Source organism: Cupressus sempervirens, chromosome 9 (genome assembly GCF_028749045.1).
Source record: "Cupressus sempervirens isolate cs-2001-9-10 chromosome 9, ASM2874904v1, whole genome shotgun sequence".
Taxonomy (NCBI): Eukaryota; Viridiplantae; Streptophyta; class Pinopsida; order Cupressales; family Cupressaceae; genus Cupressus; species Cupressus sempervirens.
In genome coordinates, this window is record NC_143126.1 from 235,030,736 (window position 1) to 235,053,089 (window position 22,354).

General features: G+C 35.3%; 1 pseudogene; it reads left to right on the top strand.

Annotated features, from left to right (window-relative positions):
- Positions 1 to 12,540: 12,540 nt before the first annotated feature.
- LOC149538360 (receptor protein-tyrosine kinase CEPR2 pseudogene) lies at positions 12,541 to 19,163 on the top strand (annotated as a pseudogene).
- Positions 19,164 to 22,354: the final 3,191 nt, after the last annotated feature.

Below are 22,354 nucleotides of genomic sequence, written 5' to 3' on the forward strand. Positions count from 1 at the left end.
TTCTTTTATACTTCGTCACAAATACTTATGAAACTTTTTGCAATAGGACCTGCAACATCATTTCTTGGATGTTCCTATGTTCCTAGTATGGGAACGGTAAAGGATGGCATATTGCTCGTCAGCAATGATGAAGGCATTCCATTAAAAGTAGCCAAAGTTCCAGGTACTTTAAAGTTATTATTATTCTATAGTGATATAATAGTATTTTAGTTTTTGATCACTCTTCATCGACTAATGATCCCATGATTGTTTTGTAGGGAATGATGTTTTTTGGAGAAAACTTGGTGATGAGTGTTTGCGAATATTCGGGCCCACCCTGCGTACCTAGTGGAACATCATATCCTAACTAAAACCCCAAACCACTATTTTGATTTCATATCATTGCTATAATAGTTTTCATTTTCATCCATTTCTTGAACTATATTAAAGGTAGCTTCACTTCATTTATGAGTCTAACATGTTTTTTTTTACTTAAAAGGTGGAATAACCAAGACAAACCGTTGAAGGATGATCTTATAGAGAGCATGACCCAAATCTTTGGACCTCGTGCATTTGAGAGAAAGAAGCTCCTTGAAAAAGATGGTTTATGTTTAAAGTATATTAGGGACCAGTACAAAAAAAATTTACGGGATAACCCCAGGTATGAGCATCTGGCCTATGTTCCTGAGGCTGAGTGGCAGGCTCTGATTTTGGATGGAAAGTATAAAGCTGACAAGAAAAATAATATTACACCAATGGAGAGTATAGCAAGGTATGTGATACTATTGAGAATCTAATTATGTACTAATTAACCTCTATATTTATACTATCTAACATATTTCAAACTTTGTATAGATTTCCTGACACATCAAAGGCAACAAAGGCAAGACTAGAAAAGCATGGGACACATAAGCTCGGCTCTGGTGGTTTTTCAAAACTTCAAGCAAGAGTTGTAAGTATTAGTAAATGAAAAATTGTATCAATTTTTTTATATAATGTGATGGGAAATGCTAGGATAGACTAGCTTGTCTATGCTCCTGATCCTCAACTTGGATCTCAATGTTCCTCCACACCAATATATGATGCAAAGTAACACACTTTGGAAGTACCAACAAACTCCTAGCACCTTGTAACAACTAAGGAATTCAAGTTATCACCTCAATCCTCTATTCTCCACAAGAACATTGAAGGCTTGATTCACCTTCAAACAAGGAACTAATCTACTGTTACAACTACTCCTTTAATTCATGGACCGAACTCATCACATAAGGCTGCATACTAGTTACTTCTCCCTTGTACCATTCAAGGCCTCATACACCCAACCTTGACACCAAGTGTTTTGGACAACTCCAACCCTCTAACATAAATGAAAACCAAAACAAACATCAACACAACCCAAAACAAATCAGGTCTAAGGCAAACTTGTTGTTACCAGTCACAGGGTAGATTGCAGTACTTGACCTTTATTCTACACACCCAACCAAGAGTGCAATTGGATCCTCTAGGACTCCCAAACACCAAAGACTGTTTAGAACAACTCCAACATGACCAAAATAAGGTGTAACAAGGGTTGGAAACCTTGCTAACTATTTACCATTTCCTTTTGATATTTTAACTACCCTCCATTGGTTGATGAAACAATGCAAGTAAAATTCACGATACCACACAAAAATGTAGGGCTCAGAGTTCAAGAGATGCCTCACAGAAGAGGATAAGAGAATTGGCTTCCAACAAGGCTATAGAGTCATGGTTGAATGGCTACGAGCTGAAATCAGTGTGGAAGGTTCTAATAATGATGCATCTGAGCCACAGGTAAATAAGCTAAATGAAATTTATTTCAAATTGAATACTTTACCAATTAGTCTATTTGATGTTAAGTTCCAATATAAAGTGAGTATATCTATTTTAAGCAAGCAATGATAACAATGTGTAGGATGTTGGAATGCAGCCTGACAATCCTTCTACACAATCTGTGGATGCTGAAGGTTCGCATGATGTGCATCCTAGTGGTGGAGGTATACATTTTCTATTAAATTTTTTATATGTAATTGCAATTGGTGTTTGGATTAACGTAACATTTTGTATAGCAGTTGTAGAGGATCGAGGGGTCGATGTTCATGAGCGTGTTGACATTGAGTCTAGACAAAATGATGTGGTCAGATTAGGTAAAGAGCACCACAGTTATGTTATTTAAAATAATTAAATACTTGTAACAATTATAATAAATTATTTTTAATTTAACTCTTTTATTTGTTATTGTAAAGGACCCCCCTTTGCAACAGCATAGGAATTTGAGATCATCAAGAACAGAGAACATAACAACAAATGAGGGGGGAATTGATGATGACACTGATGCTCCTCTTAGAGCTTTTACATAGAAAAAAGAAATAGAAAGAAAAAAAAGAAATGATTGTCATCTACATACCTTAATTGATAATGACTGAATTTTATGTCTCAATGAATTTAATTATGTGCTAATGAATGTTCATGAATTATGTGTTAATGCAAAATATTGATGAATGTTGCATGTTAATGAATCTAAGGTGTTAATGAATGTTATCATGTGATATTGATTGAATGTTACATTTTATTAATGGCTGAAAGAATGAATGAATGTTAGATGTTAACAGGGAATGTAGAGTGATGTTAGGGGGAGGGGGATGGGGCCAAATGAGCTTCCACCTTCATGTGGTTTGTCCTGTTTAGTAGAGAATACTAAACTATTCTCGAAACAAAGTGAAGCTCAATAAGATACTAACAATAGGTAGAAACAAGAAGCAATAACAAGCTCCTTCTAGAAAATATCTCTTACCAATTATTGCTATCTTCCCCACACTAGGAATCTCCATCATATTCTCATATGCCTGCAACAAAATTAGAATAACAAACCAAAAATAACTCATATTTTCATACTTCTCCATGCTTGGAATATAATCACCTTGTTTAGCCTTCCCTTGGCTCTTCATCTCCATTGTCTTCTCATCCTTAGTCTCTTTGCACCTTGAGACCTCTACTACAGTCTGCAACATGTCTTCACACCCTTGCCATTTGCCTTGATATACCAACTCCTGGTTGGTGGTTGTTCTATCCGATTCAGTCATCATTGTCTTTGTGAATTTTCTTTGTCCAACTTTCAATGGACACCATAGAACCAATCAATATCATATCTGCTTCTCCAAGCCTTGTTTCTTTGCTATTTACATCAGCATTTGTATTTTTCATCTTTTTCCAATCATCTCCTTTCCCTCAAGCCCTTCAAGACCTAATCTATTTTCGTCTTCATCAGCATCCTTTCTCTTTACCTCTGCTACAACCTTTTGAACCTTTTTGGTGTTAGGTTCTCCTTGCTCTTCAACACTTGACTACTGATCATTTGTTATTTGTCCTCCAAATGGACAACTTGTCTTCATATCATCCTTTTCTAGGTTCTTTTCCTCAACCTCATTCTCATTAGCTGTTTTCTTCAAAGCATCATCCTTCTTGATCAAAACATCTTCCATTGCTTCACCATGTTCCCCTTTTCTTAGGAACCTTTCCCTCTCAAAGATGACAATGCTCACTGACACCTTCCAAGTTGTCTTGTGCACCTCCAATGGTGTTAATACCATCTTCTCTCCATTATTTTTGAAAGTGTAGGTGCTCTTTCTGCCATCATGTAGGGATCTCTTCTCAACCTGCCAAGCCCTTTCTAAAATTATATGACAACCACTCAAAGGTACAATATCACACAGTACAACATCATTATATGATCCTATGGTGAAGCGAACATAAGCTTTCTCCTTCACATCAACACAACATCCAACATCCAATTCTTGTGCTTTGTAAGGCCTAACATGTGCTATTCTTGGTAGATTCAATTTGTTAACCATCTCAAATGAAACAAGATTTGTAAATGAACCGCTTGAAACAATAACCTTTTAAAATTTCATAGATCCAATCTGTAATGTCTAAACTTTTAAAATTTAATAAAATTCATATTTTTACTTGTTTATTATTTGATAGGTTGTTCCTAGAATCATGATTGTAACTTAGTTTCATCACAATGATCCTTATGAACTAACATGTACATTCACTAACAAGTAACTCTAGATGAAACTTTAAGTTTATTCATCACATTTCAACATTCTCACCAAAATGTGGACTACATTATCTCATGATTGTTGCAGAGTGCCACTGCTCACATGTGAAATATGCATCTAGATTACTGAACCCTTCTTAAAATTAGTTTCATTGAATTAATATATGTTATGCTATCACTGGGTGTGTAGTTTGAGCATGAGAATAATGTCATATCTATCTATGTGTTTTGCCTAACAAACTTCTGAAATATAATTTCTATAAGTTTTTAAAATTAGAGTAGATGAATTATTCTATAGGAAAAGGTGTTGCATTTAGGCATTTATTGATAGGTTTGGACATGAAAAATTTTCTATTTCTAGTAGATTATAATGATGATAGTATGATAAAAATATCGTTAGTATTCTACTTTAAAAAAATCCAAAATAATATAGTTATTTTTTTTCACTCCAGGATTTTCTAAGACAACTAATTATTTTATCTAACTGCCTTTCAACTTGCATAAATAACTACAAGATTATTATTTTATCATAACTCTAATTTCTTACGATACCATCCTTATCTATTTGGAAACATTGTAGGTAAAAATTGCTTCCTTGGATTCGGTTTTTAATGAATATGATCTAAAGAGCCAATTTGAGACAAGCATCTACCTTCAGGTGAGTAATTTGTAGTGATCAACTGATATCCTAGAGATCATTACTGGTCTAATATAGGTTTGTCACGCAGGCATGCTTAGTAGAAATGAGGATTTTCTATTGCTCATAAAACCTAGTAAGCATATGATAGTATTTTCTATGGTATTTATATTGAGTAGAAATCGTGTCCTTACTATTTGTGAAGTGCTAAAATGTTTTTCAACAAACATGATTGGTTTCACACTGAAAGCTTTAGTTTCCCCCAATGGGTTGGCTATCTGACACTTGAGGCATTTGTTCAATTCTTGGACGAGTTTTAGGAGGAGAAACCTGGGGATTCAGTCCTAGAAAAAAATGAACATGAGATTGGATGGCTTGAAGCTGGGAAGCCTTTCTATCCAACAATGTTTGATCCTGTACTTCAGATTTTTAGTCATGACCAACAACTTAGTTGTTTGGGAAAACCTAGGTATGTAATTGCATTGTATTAGATATGGTTTACGTTTTTGTTGCGATTCTATTGCTACAAAAATGTTGTGTAGTCTGTAACTTCTAATTTTATGGTGTTTTAACATAATTTTTTTTTAAATTTGATTTAGTTAGATTGAAAAATGTCTACATAGTTACTGCTAGAAGCTCTTTCAATTTTCACCTGATGGAATGTAGAAATCTAATGTCTTCAAATGTTTAATAGAATATGTATATGAATTTTGTTCACTTTCTTTAATTGTAGGGCAATTATTCAACTAATTTTTTGGGATTGACATTTGAACTTCAATTTTTAGAGGTTAGAAAGTTAGGCTTAGAAACTCAAGTCAAGCTGAACCATGCCTGGACATCAATGTTTGGTTCAAATAATAGTAAATCTGCACAGGAATCTCAATCTAAGAGAAGCTCTAAGGTATTCTTTTGGTCAATAAATAAGTTTTGTTCTCGAATTGTGTTCATCATTGAGGTTGTACTGAGATTTGAAACGATCTATTGTTTTAAGTTCTTTCTATCAAGCTTTTGAGTTTTCTCTCCAATTCATGCCTTTTTGGATTTTGGATTTTTTGGACTTTGGTTATGTTAGTTTTTATAACCTTGTGAGTAAAGGAAAAAATAATTGGTTCTAATTTTTAGGATTGTAACAAGTCCAAGCAGGTCTACATTCCTCATTAATAGACTAATACTTTATGTTAAATCTATTTATGCTAAAAACAAAAGGCTTCTAGGCACATCAATGTTACCTACACTACATAGTATACTGATTGTTCCTACTTCAAAATATTTTATAATGATCTTTGAAGAAATTTAACAAGCTTAGATTAATTTTGTCAGTGAAGAAACACAACCCACTGAAATTCTTTCCACCAAAGCTTAAGACATTGATAGCTTGATCCAATTTATCTTTACTGTGCAAGATGGTAGTCCATCAGCACGATCATCAATTTTTTTTGGCCTGGTAGGAATAATATAGTTTATCAATATTTCTATATGTTTAAATTCCTGATTTATTGTCAAATGTTGCTGATATCATTCATAGGGCATATAGGGCATATTGTAGGGTTCTTTGGATCTCTTCCTTATTTTTAGCAAAAATTCTTTATCAAAAAGAGGCTTGACTACAATCATCATCCCTCTGGGTATATTGGAACAAGCTGCTACCATCCACCTAGATCATACAAACATCTGCTTGGGAAATGGTAGTGGGGCTGTTGTGCTTTACAAAGTGATAAATTGGTAAAATGATTGCATGATAAGGTTGCACGAGCGCCTTACTATTGTTGTGCTTTCTCATCAAATTAAGCACCCAAGGGATGTCTTTGACTCATGAAATTTTTTTGATGTCCTCAGGGACTTTGAAAGAAGCAAGGTGGCTTCTCATGAGTTGCCTACTGGTTGATAGATGTTGCATCTTATCTTGGACAACATCTTGCACATGCACCTCCATAACCACCTCATTGAACATGTTGCATTGTGTATCAGTGTTTTTTATTGAATCTGAGGTTTCAATTGACTCAAGAACATCACTAGATGACTTTGAGTTGTGAGAAGTTAATTAGGGTGCAGTTCTTGCCATTCATCCATTTATTAGACAAACTAGTGCAGCCTACTTTTGATGAAACTATCTTTAATTCTTCTATTGTGCCCTTCAACTGTCCAACAACATCATCCAACAATAGCCCACTTAAATCATAATAGGTTGGTGACTTATACCCTTTGCTTACTATGACAACTAACACCCAATTAGGGTTGCCTATAATGTGAAAGATATGGTAATGAAATATCAAAATTTGGCAAAAGTTTCATTTGGAACAACCATGAATATTTGAATGAGATATAGGTAGCCAATTAGAATACTTGAGGTGGAAGAGCCCTATATGTGGGATACCGGATAATGCAAGAGCTCACCACTTCGATCTTCACAGAGGGATCTGTTACAGTTAACATTGTTGTTGCAGTGCTTTTTTTTGTCTAATTTCCTCTTGTTGTATGGAGTACAGGGAATATTAACCTGATCTCATATAACCTAATGCTCTCACAAAGTGAAACATCTCTTCCAAGAACTCTTGCATGATGCACTTTGAGCTGGTTGACACTTCCTGACATCTTCTATTCACAATAATTACAAATTATTATTCATACTTCTCCCCCTAAGGTTCCATGTTTCTGAGTAGAATCATTTGCCTAGCCACCTACTTTACTTCCCAACACCATTCCTTACACAAACAATTGAATATCAATGTTTCAAACCCTTTTTAAAACATTTGTAGGCTGATTTAGTGAAAAGCTAGGTTTCACATATAAGAAGCAACAATCAAATTGATAGCTTGATCCAATTTTTCTTTATGAGGTGACAAAAGCCTTAGTAGGAGAGGCCCAGACTGAAGGAATTAGGTGATGATCATCTGAAGTAGGATTGCAATGGTGGTGATGATAATCTGAATTAATTGGAATTTTTTTTTTTTCCTTTATATGCATCTCAATTGCGACCTGAACCCTATAATTGCGACGGGGTTACTGTAGCAGCGACACCATCCCCAGTCACAACTGCCTGGGTTCCATCGCAATTGCAACATCCCCCACAAGACTTACAACGGGGTTATTGTAGCTGCGGCATAAGTTTCTGTCGTAATTTCTTGGGTTTCAGTCGCAATTACGACGTTGACCACAAGAATTCTGATGGTGTTGATGTCAAAATAAAGTGGTCAACCGCCGTCACAATTTCCAGCATTTTTGTCACAATTGCGACGTCAAACACTAGAATTGTGGTGGCGTTGAAGTCACAATTAAGTGGTTGCATAACGACGGATAGGCGTCGTAATTGCGACAGTAAAGGATAGACGTTGTAATTTGTGACTAGAAAACAATGTCGTCTATTACTATCACAGTGGCGACACATTTCTATCATAATTGCGACAGATAATCATCGCAAATCGATGCCAAAGCCTTCTCTATTGATCTTAACCAAACATTAACAACAATGGATATGATAAATACTAGACAAGGTAATGACATTATATAAATCAATGAATTATGAGTCTTTAGTTTGTAAATTTATTTTTCCAAAGTTTACATACTAAATGTTCATATTATTGCAGGATTAGATGATGAATAGAAAAATTAAGAATACATGCAACCAGATTCCATTGAATCTAATCAAGGATCAACAAAAAATGATGCAATAGAAGATAGATATGGTAATGAAGTTATGAAATAAACATAATTATGAGTATTAAATTGACAACTATATTTTAAATTTATTGATGATATATATTAAATGTTAATGTTATTTTTGAATTAGATGATCAACAAAAAATTCAAAAAAGCATGCAACCATATTTTACTGATCTTAATCAAACAATAGCAAGAACAAACACAATGCAAAGTAGAGATGGTAAGGAAAATACAAAATGAACTTCAATCAATTGTGTCTTTAGTTTGAAAATGAATTTTATTATTAACACAATATATTTATACGTGTTGATGATGTTTATATGGAGGATGGTGATCAACGGTTTTTTGTAAATTTATTGAAGTGATAAAATGGTTCCAATTAGAAGAGAGGTCAATATAAATCAAGACTAAGAGCTTCACTATGAAGGATTTTCAAAACATATTGTATTATTTTATCATCCAAATATTACATCCTTGATTTTGTGCTTTTACAAGGGATTTGATTTTGTCTTGTAGTGAAAGCATTATGATGCTTTGAGTTATATTTTGGTAAAATAGTTGTTCATCATCTTCATATATTTATGTCATCTTGAACTTTCCATGTGTTATTTGATTAAAGTTAGCATGTAATGTTTGATCCAACTTTAGTATTGAAATAACACAAATGTTGAAATAACATATATGTGTATGGTTATGAATAACATGGTCAAATTAAGCAATTTTTTTGTAACATTTTATGTGGTGAAGAATCACTTAATTTTTCTCATTCTTACTTAGAAGAAAATAAGATGACAAGATATAGAATATATAAAATGAAATGATTAAGTAGGTTAACAATCTAAGAACTTATATTCAACATGGTTGTCTTATGAATTATTTTGTACAAAAAATTGATACTTGATAAGTAGGAGATCATTTCCATGGAGGAAACTCCATAATTAAGCACACTTAGGCTAGAGTAGTACTAGGATGGGTGACCTCTCAGAAAGTCTTGGTGCTTCACCCTTGTGAGCATCACCTAGATCCAATGAGTGCTAAATGTTACATTTATACTCATGAGAGATGGATTCATGTTGAATCACTACTCATGAAACATGCGTCAATGAGTTTGACTCAAAATCACACACTTAAATCTTGAGAGGAATATCACAAATTGATACTTGCTTAGTTTCTTGTCATTAAATAAGTTTAATAAATAAATGAGGAACTATTAATGTTACATGACAATGGAGACAACACATAAACATCTATGTTAAAAAATAAACAAGCTTGAAAACATATGTATTTTTATGTTGTATTTATAAAAGAAATAAAATATTTTTAAATTTTATTTATTTATTTATTATAATTATTAATTTTAAACTATTTCATTTCAATTTTTAAAATTATTTTCTTTTTCAAAATCAGTTAGAAAACTTAAATATGTTAAATATAACTATGCAAAAATATTATTTTATTTTTTAATGTACTAAATTATTAATTGAATTTCATAATATAATTAATATAATAATCAAATGATTTAATCTTATCTTTCAAGCAACTAATTTTTCTTTAAAAACTTATTACTTCTATAAAATAAACAACATTTATTTTATTTCTATATTACTATATATTTTTTTAAAAAAAATTAACAATATAATTATTATAATAAAAATATATAAATTCTATTTAAGTATCTAAAATAACTAATATTTATTATGGAATTATGGATAATAACAACATATTTATTATGGAATGAGCTCTCAAGAAACCGACTTACTGGGGTAATTCGGCATAGGTAATTCCATATTCTCTTCGAGACTGCACAAATTTACAATAAAAAAAACATATTTATTATGGAATGGTGGAGAGCAGTGTTTGACAACATATGGCAGAGTCAGAATACATTTGTACTTGCACTTGCTGACTACATTGACCGGACGATGGAGTGCCAGGATCGAGGGGTCCGGCCGGAGCAAATATGTTGGTCATGTATCTTTATTGACTTAGAATGAAAAATTGAGAAACAACCATGCGTTTAAGATAAAACATGGTATGCTTAATGCTCAAGGCTATGGAATACATAAACTTGCCTATGTGAAAATTACAAATAGATAGGTAGATGCCAAAAATTGTACCATTAATTAAAAATTAAATATTAATCTTCTAGCGATTTTTGAAATTAGAATAACATCCTTTATTAGTGTACATAAATAATATTTTAAAAACTCAAAGCTATTAAAAAATTAAATTTCAGCTCTTTAATTAACAACTTAATTTTAATAAAATTAAATTAAATTTTATGATTAGTACACAATATTTCTCTTGTGGATCATCATTCCAAATTCAAATTCTACAAGAGTAAGATATGTTAGGTGCCCCCTAGAAGAAATATAGAATAATCCTATATTATTGCCACTATTGAAATCCAAAAATAGATGAATGTTATCTTAAGAGCTCCTTTCTTGTTTTCCTAACATGAAATATGACTAAATCTATATTAATTGTCCTAATCCTATTTGACATCACACTTAGTTTTTTTGTCTTACTAGAGGAAAGACCTAGACTACTTTTTAGTCTTGAGTAAATATGTTGAATACATTGCATATAATAGTCTCATGTTACTGCCACCATAAGTACATTCGAGATAGATGAATGGTATTCTAAAATGTTGTTTCTTTTTTTCCAATATTAAATACTATTTTGTATTGATATTATTTGTTCTGCAATATTAGATGCACATATATTTTTGTCTAATTAGAGGAAAGACTTGGACTACTTTTACGTCTTTGTTACCATATATAAATACAAAACCAAATGAATGTCCTAGTCTCCTAACGATACTAAAGTGATGTTGACTCTTCCTATCATATTTTATGTATAGATTTTTTTGGGAGGTGGGGTCGGGGTGGGGGGTGCGATTCTCATTCACATTGGACGTACATAGACTTTCCTCCAATTCGAGGAAAGACCTCGACTACTAAGTCCCCAGTCAACCCTAAAGAGGGCATTGCGGGTCATTCACGTCTCCGTGCGCATCTTTCCGCACATGTCAAATCTAATTTATGTAACATCAAAAGCCAAATCCATGTCTGCAAGTGAGCACCACGAAGTTGCTATCTGTCCTAAGAAAGAACTAGGCCAGGATTTCTACACAGCTAACTCTTTTCTTATTTTAATTTGATGTTACGAAATTTAAGAGAGTAATCATGCTCTTCCCAGCTCTCGCCTCCTTTACGTTTATTCTCAGCTGCCTAGTTATGATTCCCCACTGCGCTTCCCTCTCGCCAGCTGGCCAAATTTTGCTGAAAATCAGAAAGGGTGATTGGAAGGACCCCAATAATTCTTTGAGCAACTGGGACGACTCTCACCAAAATCCATGCGCTTGGCACGGAATTTCTTGTGATAAATTCAACACCGTTACGGCTGTTGATCTCACTGGTGACTCCATTTCTGGCAACTTGACTTCTGCTATTTGCGCCCTACCCAATCTCACTGTCTTGACTCTGCAAGACAATGCTTTCACCGGCCCCTTCCCACTTGGCCTGTTGCACTGCAAGCGTTTGCGCAAGCTCGATTTGTCGCTTAACAAATTCGCCGGAATGCTGTCCGCTCATGTCTCCCAACTGAGTGAGTTAAGAGTCTTGAATTTATCAAGTAACGCTTTCAGTGGCATCATTCCTACATCTTTCGGAATGCTGCAGAAGCTAGAAGCTCTCTTCTTGCACGACAATAGTTTGAGCGGAACATTCCCTTTGTTTCTTGGGAATTTGGAGTCCCCAACGAACTTCACGATTGGGGGTAATCCTCTGCATCCCGGTATTATACCGAGAGAGCTTGGCAATTTAAAGAAGCTGCAAGAGTTAGGGCTCGATAACTGCAGCCGTGTAGGCGGTGTTCCACCATTCTTGGGCAATTTAACGCAGCTGAGGTCGTTGGACATTTCCCAGAATCTTCTCTCTGGCGTTATCCCGCTTTCCCTGGGCAATTTAACACGGCTGAAGTTGTTGTGGTTGTGGCAGAATAATCTCTCGGGCGGCATCCCGACATCCTTGGGCAATCTATCCCAGCTGGAGGAGTTGGATATCTCGTCGAATCATCTACGGGGCGAGATTCCCAAGGAAATAATTTCTCTGAACAATCTCAGTGAGCTCAATTTGGGTCACAATATGCTTACTGGGAAATCCCTGCGTTGTTTCCGACTGACATGACTAGTCTTGATTTGTCAGACAATGTTCTTTCCGGAGGGCAACGGCTAAAGGGTAAACTATTTTGTTTACCCTTAGCCATGTACTGCCTAGCTTTTTGTTAATTATTGTCAGTTGGACAGCTGTTATTTCTAACCTAGAAATAGCAGTAGTATAAATATGGGTAGCTTGGACAGCTGTTCGTCTTTATTTATGAATAACGGTTGTATTTATGGGTGGTTTGGACAGCTGTTTGTCCACTTGCAAAAAATTAGTAAATGGTTATTATTTACTAATGTTAGAGATTCTTTTTTGGACACCTTGCAACCAATTCTATTATTGGTTGTCGAGTTGTCTTAATCTCAGCCGTTGGTTTGATCTAATCTAGGTCGTTGGTTTACCAACACAAGTAGTATAAAAAGGGGTCATTGGGTCATTTGGAAGAGAAGTTTTGGAAAAGCAGTTTTCAGTGTTAGCAAACAGTCTTGCAGTGTTAGCAAGGGCGCAGTGTTAGCGCAGGGATAGCAATGAGGAATATCAGCGGGAGAAATTGGGAGGTTGTCAGAGTTCTGCCAGTGAAAGGCAAGGAATTTTGTATCTCTTGATTTGCTGAAGTTTAATATAATTTCTCATCTGTAGAACTGGTTTTCCCTTAGGGGTTTTTCTAGGGACAATTTGTCCGAAAATATTGTGTTATTTGTGTTGCGCATTTCTTTTCGTATTTTATAAGTGAAGTTGCAGTTGTGTTATTTTTCGATATTAGCTGAGAATTTGTTGTCAGCAGTTTAATAATCATTTATGATAGGAGATTAATAATCAGTGACTGCAATAGTTTGATTTTTCACATGGTATCAGAGCATTGTTAAGGGTAGAAGAGTTTTTCCCTAGGAAAAAAATTTTGATCTCTTTAAATTTATTATTGCTTTAAACCCTTGAGATGGCTTCAGTTGGTTTGAGAGATCAGAATAGATTGGATGGTGCCTCAAATTTTGGTGTCTGGAACGTCAAAATTTTTTTATTGTTGGAAGAGAATGGTATCAAGGATTATGCTACCAGTGGTGTACCTGTATCAACGGATGCAACACAACTTGCAGCATATAGGAAGGACGATGCCAAAGCGAGGAGGATTATCCTTGATGGTGTCAAGGATCATATTGTTCCACATATCTCGGAGCTAGATATAGCAAAGAAGATGTGGGACGCCATTCTAAATCTGTACCAGAATGCTATCACCAACAGGAAGTTGATTCTCAGAGAGAAGCTAAAGAATATCCGGATGAATCAGGGAGAAGACGTCACAAGTTACCTCACCAGGCTCAGACTTGTCAAGGATGAGTTAGCAGCTGTTGGAGATAGCCCTAGAGATGATAAGCTAGTGAGAATAGCCCTAAATGGGTTTACTAAACAATAGAGTATCTTTGTTCAAGTTGTCAGTGGATGATACACTTTACCGAGTTGGGATCGACTATGGACTGATTTCACTCACGAGGAGTTTAGACTAAGTCTTGTCAATGGGGCCAACAAGAGTCAGAAAAATGAGGTGGAACAAGAGAACGTTGCCCTAGCGGGTAAAGGGAAAGCAAAGAAGGGATCTAACAAAGGATCAAATTCACAAAGTGAAAATGAGAAGAAGGACCTTTCTAAGGTCAAGTGCTTTGGATGTCACGAGTTTGGCCACTATGTCAGTGATTGCCCAGAGAGGAAAAAGGGTAAGAAGTAGGTGGCAGCTTCAACAATTGCAAAAGAACTCTCCAGCAGAATGGAAGATGAGTTTGCACTCATAGCTTGTATGGTTAGCTCAACCTCACAGTGTGTTTGGTATATAGATAGTGGGGTGTCATTTCATATGACAGGAGTTAGAGAGTACTTCTCTAGTTACAAGGAGGAGGACACCAACATCCAGATTTCTATGGGAAACTTGTCCAAACTCAACTCTGTTAGGAAAGGGACTGTTCAGTTTCAAAGGGAGAATGGAAAGATAATTCCTCTTCATGATATGTTATATGTGCCAGGCTTAGGTATGAATATGGTTTCTGTATCTGTTCTTCAGGATAGGGGGTATAATGTACTCTTTAGAGAGACACATGTGTTGATTAAGCACAAGGATTGAAAATCACCCATAACTATTGGAGTTAGGAGTGGTCGCCTTTCTAAATTGCAGTTTGATACTCCTAAGGCACTTATGAGAAACATTAATCTTAGAGATCTTGGAGAGCTATGGCATAGGAGGATGGGCCATATTCATCATGGAGCACTTAGATTGCTTCGTGAGACAGTGACAGGTGTTCCAGATGTGAGCACAGAGCATGACGATGAATGTAAGGGATGTGTGTTGGGGAAGTTTGAGAAAGCATCTTTTCCAAAGAGTGACACCAGATCTAAGGGTGTTCTTGATCTAGTACATTCAGATGTTTGTGGACCAATGTCGACGATATCTCTCAGAGGATATGAGTACTATGTTACTTTTATTGATGATTTCTCTAGAAAGACCTAGATATACTTCTTGAAGACTAAGGATGAGGTTTTCAATCGATTCCAAGAGTTCAAGGCTCTTGTGGAGAACTCAACAAGAAAGAAGATAAAGGTTCTTCGGTCAGACAATGGAGGCGAGTACAAAGGAAATGTCTTCCAGGAGTTCTGCACCAGAGAAGGAATCAAGAGAGAATGGACTGTTCCTTACAATCCATAGCAGAATGGAGTTGCTGAGAGGAAGAACTGTTCTATATCGAAGGCAGCAAGAGCTATGCTACATGACCAGGACATGCCCCGTTACTTATGGGCAGAGGCATGTAATACAACAGTCCACATTCAGAATAGAGTTCCACACAAGATGCTAGGGAAGATGACACCAGAGGAGGCTTTCATAGGGAAGAAGCCAGATGTTAGTCACTTTAGGATATTCAAGAGTTTGGCATATTGTCATATTCCTAGAGATACACGTACAAAGTTAGATAAGACTGCAGAGAGGGGGTACTTTGTTGGGTACAGTGAGATCTCAAAGGCATATAGGATTTTCATTCCGAGGACTAAAAGAATTATTGTCAGACGGGATGTCAAGTTCGTGGAGGACAAGGCATTCAGGAGATCTAGAGATTTGCCAGCAGATGATCAGAGTGAGCAGCCAACAGAAGCTCCAAGACCAAGTCAAGGGTAGCAAAGCTCAAGTACAGTTACTAGTACAAGTGTAGACTCAGTTATTGAAGATTCACAGAGTATGGAGCAACGGGTGCAATAGGAAATGCATCTAGAAGACTTAGAGGTTGACATTTCATCCTCTACAGTTGGTAGCAGGAACCATGTGGTTCCAGATACATAAAGAGATACTTAGGAGTTTGTGGAGCTCCTAGGAAGAGTACTAGACAACAAAGACAACCAGCCAAGTTCAATGACTATGTGGCATTAGTTAGTCAGTTGGTAGATAGTGAGCCTTCTAGCTATCAGGAAGCTGCAGAACATCAGGTATGGCGAGATGCTATGGTTGAGGAATATTCTTCAATAATGCAGAATGATGTGTGGGAGGTAGTACCTAGACCAACAGATAGGGATGTAGTTGGATCATGCTGGATCTATAAGATAAAGCACGGTGCAGATGGTAGCATCGAGAAATACAAGGCTAGGTTTGTGGCAAAGGGGTCCTCTCAGAAGGAGGGAATAGACTATGAGGAGACATTTGCTCCAGTTGCTAGGTATACTTCTATACGAGCTGTAATCTCACTTGCAGCATAGATGGGATGGCAAATCTATCAAATGGATGTCAAGACAACATTCCTCAATGGTGAGTTGAAGGAGGAGGTATACATAGAACAACCAGAAGGCTTTGTAGCACACAGCAAAGGGACCCACATGTGCAGATTGAAGAAAGCATTGTACGGACTCAAGCAGGCTCCTAGAGCGTGGTATGAGCGCATTGATACATACTTGCAAAAAATAGGCTTTGTGAAGATTGAAGCAAATGCTAACCTCTAGTACTTGATGGTTAGGGGTGAGATTCTCATTCTTGTTCTTTATGTGGATGACCTATTTCTTACAGGTTCACTAGGGCTCATAGTGGATTGCAAGAGGAACCTTGTAGAAGAGTTCGAGATGAAGGATTTAGGACTTATGCACTACTTTCTAGGCATGGAAGTGTTGGCAGACAGATGGAGAGATTTTCCTTGGTCAAGGGAAATATTGCATTGAAATCTTGAATAAATTTGGGATGGAGGATTGCAAAGCCATGTCTACACCCATGATCACGAATTGGAGGAAGGTAGATACATCTAAGGAGAAAGATGTAGATCACACTTTATATAGACAGTTGATTGGTTTGCTTATGAATTTGGTCAACACTAGACCAGATATAGCATTTGCAGTTAACTCTCTTAGTTAGTTCATGGTTGAACTAAAGAGAATGCATTGGATAGCGGCTAAGCATGTGCTACATTACTTGCATGGTACAGTCGAGTATGGTATCAGATATGTTCGAGGTGAAGGTATCAGATTGATAGGCTATATTGATGCAAATTGGGCAGGAAGTACAATGGACAAAAAGAGCACTTCAAGGTGTTGTTTCAGCAGGAAGCAGAAGTCTATGGCTCTAAGTTCAGCAGAAGCAGAATACATAGCAGCTAGCATGGCGACATGTGAAGCTATATAGCTTTGAAAGTTGTTAGTAGCCTTGTTTGGTCAGAAGGTTGAGACTACTGTGATACATTGTGACAATCAGAGTTGCATCAAGTTGTCTGAGAATCCAGTGTTTCATGATAGGTCTAAACATATAGATTTCAAATATCACTTCATCAGAGATTGTGTACAAAGGAGAGTTATTTGACTACAATATATACCTACAGATGAGCAAGTAGCAGACATTCATGCAGAACAGCTTCCTCGCTAAGAGGGAGTGTTAATTATTGTCAGTTGGACAACTATTATTTCTGACCCGAAAATAACAGTAGTATTTATGGGTAGCTTGGACAGCTGTTCGTCCTTATCTATGAATAGCGATTGTATTTATGGGTGGTTTGGACAGCTGTTTGTCCACTTGCCAAAAATTAGTAAATGGTTATTATTTACTAATTTTAGAAATTCCTTTTTGGACACCTTGCAACCAATTCTATTATTGGCTGTCGAGTTGTCTTAATCTCAGCCGTTGGTTTGATTTAATCTCGGTCGTTGGTTTACCAACAGTAGTATAAAAAGGGGTCATTGGGTCATTTGGAAGAGAAGTTTTAGAAAAGCAGTTTGCAGTGTTAGCAAACAGTCTTGCAGTGTTAGCAAGGGTGCAGTGTTAGTGCAGGGATAGCAGTGAGGAATATCAGCGGGAGAAATTAGGAGGTTGTCGGAGTTCTGCCAGTGAGAGGCAAGAAATTTTGTATCTCTTGATTTGCTGAAGTTTAATATAATTTCTCATCTGTAGAACTGGTTTTCCCTTAGGGGTTTTTCCAGGGACAATTTGTCCGAAAATATTGTGTTCTTTGTGTTGCGCATTTCTTGCCGTATTTTATAAGTGAAGTTGCAGTTGTGTTATTTTTCGATATTAGTTGAGAATTTGTTTTCAGCAGTTTAATAATCGTTTATGATAGGAGATTAATAATCAGTGACTGCAATAGTTTGATTTTTCACACTTATGACATCCACCTGCCATTTTACACGCCCAACATCTCTGACATACGGCCAGCTCAACTTACCAAGCATGCGGCCGAGCTTTTTGCATTCCTTCTACTTTTACGACTCACTTGGAATATAATTTTGCCAATGTTAACTATAATATATATGTATTTGCCAATGTTAACTATAATAGATATGTATTTCACATGTAATATATTATAATAAAATATGTAAAATTTGTAAAGTTTATAATATATATGTATTAAAATACTTATAGTCTTACTACATTTTATTATAGTAAGAATAAGAATAAACTTTAATTTATTATATCAAATTGCTCTTGGCGCAGCTCGGGGGTTGAGTTATATGCATCACGATTGCTGCCTTCCAATATTGCACGGTGATGTGAGATCCAGTAACATCTTGCTGGATGAGGAATTCGGGGCTAAAATTGCAGATTTTAGCGTCTCCAGAGTGCCTCAGAGGTTGGGGAAAGCACATTCGGTGTCTGGCTATAAGGGCTCGCACGGATATATAGCCCCAGGTACGAAACTTTCTCTCCACAAATTCTAACGTTTTATTGTTTGGCTTGCACAACTTATCTCATATTTTCTTCCCACGTATGAAAATGTTATGTTTAGACTATGCGGAGAGGCTAAAAGTGAACGAGAGAAGCGATGTATATAGCTTCGGAGTGGTGTTGTTAGAGCTAGTCACCGGTATGAAAGCTACGGGTGAGGTGGAATATGGAGAGGACGGAAACATCGTGGATTGGGTCTGTAACACAATACACATGGGCGGGGAGAAAATGAAAGTGCTAGATGAACGAACGGTTGAAGATAATTGCGTAGAACAAATGTTACGAATATTACATATGGGTTTGCTTTGTACCAACAGCGTGCCAAATCAGAGGCCTTCTATGAGAGAGGTGCTGGAGAGATTAGAGGCATGCGGCGGCCACAGCCGCGAGGAGACAGTCCTCGGACTGGAAAGAATATCAAGTTGCCACTCCGAGTCTGAGAACGAAATTGTTTGCTTTCCAGATCAACAGAGCTAAGGCTATTTCGTTAGCTTTGCCCGTCCAATTTATCCTGCTCTGTTTTGTTGTATAAATAACAAAACAAGAGTCTTTAGTACCCTTGCAATGTACGAATAGAACTTCCTCAACTACTTTCCTATTCTCTAATGTTTAATACTTACGACTAATGATGGCTACTTTTGTACAAAGTCCTTATGAGTATGAAATAATTTATTAACCACGGAAAGTGGTTATATGAGCATATTACGATGATGATTCATGATGTTTAATAATTATTAATATACACATGTGATGTATTTTATTTGTTATGGATTATGGTGTTTCCTAGATACTAGTTGGAGTAAAGGTGATAGTTGTGGTTGGGATAGAGGAGGCTAGTTCCTTTGTTAGATTGATCATTATTTATACATTGTGGCTTGCACCTTAATCTTTAATTGACTATGTGGGTGATGTTAACTAAAGTTGATTGGAATAATTATTCTATTGTATCAACTTACCTATCTAAAGAAAGTTTTACAAACCAAAAGTTAATGTATAGGAAGTGTATTTATTATCTATTGAATATGTGAATAAAATAATGAATAACAATGAGAAATGTGAGATTTTTTTATATGATATAAATAAGAAAATAGTGGAATGTAGTGAAAATGAGAAGATATGTTTTACTAGAAGAAGAGATGGTTAGGCTGAGGGAGAGTGAGTACAAAATATATGTAATGAATTCTAAAAATAGGGGGTGGTTCTCCTGAATTTTGAGTAAAAGAAAATTGAGAAGAGGAACTAATGCTTCTGAATGGGTAGGATAGGGAGAAGATGGAAAAGTTACTTATGAACAAATACTCTTTGAAGGATCTTAAAATCTACAATCTATAGCCTATCATAAATTAGATTCTGCCCTCCTAATTTACACTATCAATCATGTATCCTTATTGACAGAGAATGAGAAATTGAGAAGTAACTGTGTGATTAAGATGAATCATGGTATGCTTCATGCTAAAGTTTATGGAATACATATATACAAGTGATAAGGTCATGATAATGGTTCCCACTTTTTGGCCAAGTTTGACACTAAAATAGATATTTTTAATAAAAACTTCATTTTCAAATGCATATTACTAAAGAATCATAAAGAATTTCATGACGATGTACAGTAGTGATTTTTATCATTTTCTATCTAGCTTCTAACAATATTTTAAAGTTTTTTTTTTTTTTTTTTTAATCTCCTCTGAGAAGTGGTTTATACGAAAATTAAAATATTCAAAAAGTGATGGGTGTTTTCATCGACATATTTTTTTAAAAAATATGATAATTACAAAATTCTTTCAAGGATAGAATATTAACATCCATATCTAGCAAGTTTTGTTGGTTTTGTTCAATTTCATAAAAAAATTATAGGTTTTATTTAGTGACAAAGTGACACTAATGATAATTTACACATAGGATGCTTTTGATCAAAATAACTTGATTTGTGTATATATCAAAATGCATTTTTTTCTTGATTTGCTAGAAAGCTAACACACATATCTTTGATGATCATATTTTAAATAAAAAATTATTCTCTACTTTTATATCTTTCCCAAAGCTTCAAATAGAAATTTCTAAAATAAAACTACAAATATTACATCACATCCAACACAATATATGCTAAACATATATTCATTGGAAAGCCTATTGAAAGGACAACACTTTTCCAAATTTAGTTTTAGAATTTAAACTTATTTGGTCCTTGTTTGAATAATCAAAAGAGGAAAATTTGACAAAAGTTAAGAATACATTAAAAAAATTCCTTTTTTAGTCGCTTCAAGCGAAGTCGACTTCACATGAAGCCCATTTTGTGGTATTCACATGAAGAGGCTTGAGATGAAGCTGATAAGGCAATTTGCCACCTTTTGTTAGGGGCTTCATTTAAAGCCCCTAGGGTTTTTTTCTTGGCAACTATCGATTGCCGCATGGGAAGGCTCAAGGGGCTTCAAATGAAGCCCTAAGTGTAGCCAAGGGGATTCACTCGAAGCCCCTTGGCTACTAGATTGGTGGCCAAGGGGCTTCAAATGAAGCCCCTCGGCTACTTTGGGTAACAAAGGGCTTCATTTGAAGACACTTGGCCATCATTTTGTGTGCCAAGGGGCTTAGCTCGAAGCCCTTTGTCGCCCACAAAATAAAATAAAATAGATTGATAAAAATAATAATTTTGCCTTCATTTTTCAAAATTAATATAGAAAAATCTTATAAGGAATTCACTATTTTCGAAGAAAAAGGAAGTAGTCTGAAGAAAATTTGAAATATTTTGATGGTTTTTTAAAGACCAAAGATAATTCAAAATATTTTTATAATTTTTTGAAAGTCAAAGATGGGATGAGAACAAGGAAGACATAGTAAATCTCCAAGAAATAGATTTACTGATGTAGAACAGAGAAGTCATGAGAAAGCTTCAACAAAGTATCACAAAAAAAGAGAAGGTATGTGCATGTGTAAATTCATATAGATGTGTATATTTGTAATTTTATATTTAATTTTATAATTTTATTCATTTATATGTATGTAGGTTCTAAAAAAAAATTACAAGAAGAGAAAATACATGTTGAAGAAGATTTGAGTCATGACAATCCAGAAGATAGCAATCCAGGACATGATAGTCTAGGACATGAATCAATGGAAGTTGGAGAAGGGCTAGGATCAGTTGCCCAAATTGGTATGGATGAATGCATAGGACTAGCCACAAGTGTCAAAAAAAAATCACTCATAAATTTAGATAATTTACTTATAATGGATGTGGATAAATTGAAATTACTTGTTGATATTAAATCATCAAATCTTTCCTAGAAAAGAGCTTTGAATAAGACAGTAAAAGAAATAACAAGTAAATTTGATGTTCTGGAAACACATGAAAAAAATCAAGTACTTGCTCATGTTCTTTTACATAAAAACTTGGAAGAGTCATTAAAATTGCTAGTTCTAGACACAACATCAAAAAAGAGAAAATTTTCTAACATGCAAAGTGATATTATTGAAAATGTTAAGAAAAGTTTTATCTCTATAGGGAAGAAAAATTGAACTAAAGATAAGAACACTACAAGAAGAGTCATGTTGCAATCTATTCTTAGTAGTAGTATACCATAAAATAGACAGATATCTTCAATTTTATCACATATTGGTTCTAGTAGAAAAACAATATCAAAATATATTAAGAGGAGAATGATTTTGAACGATAA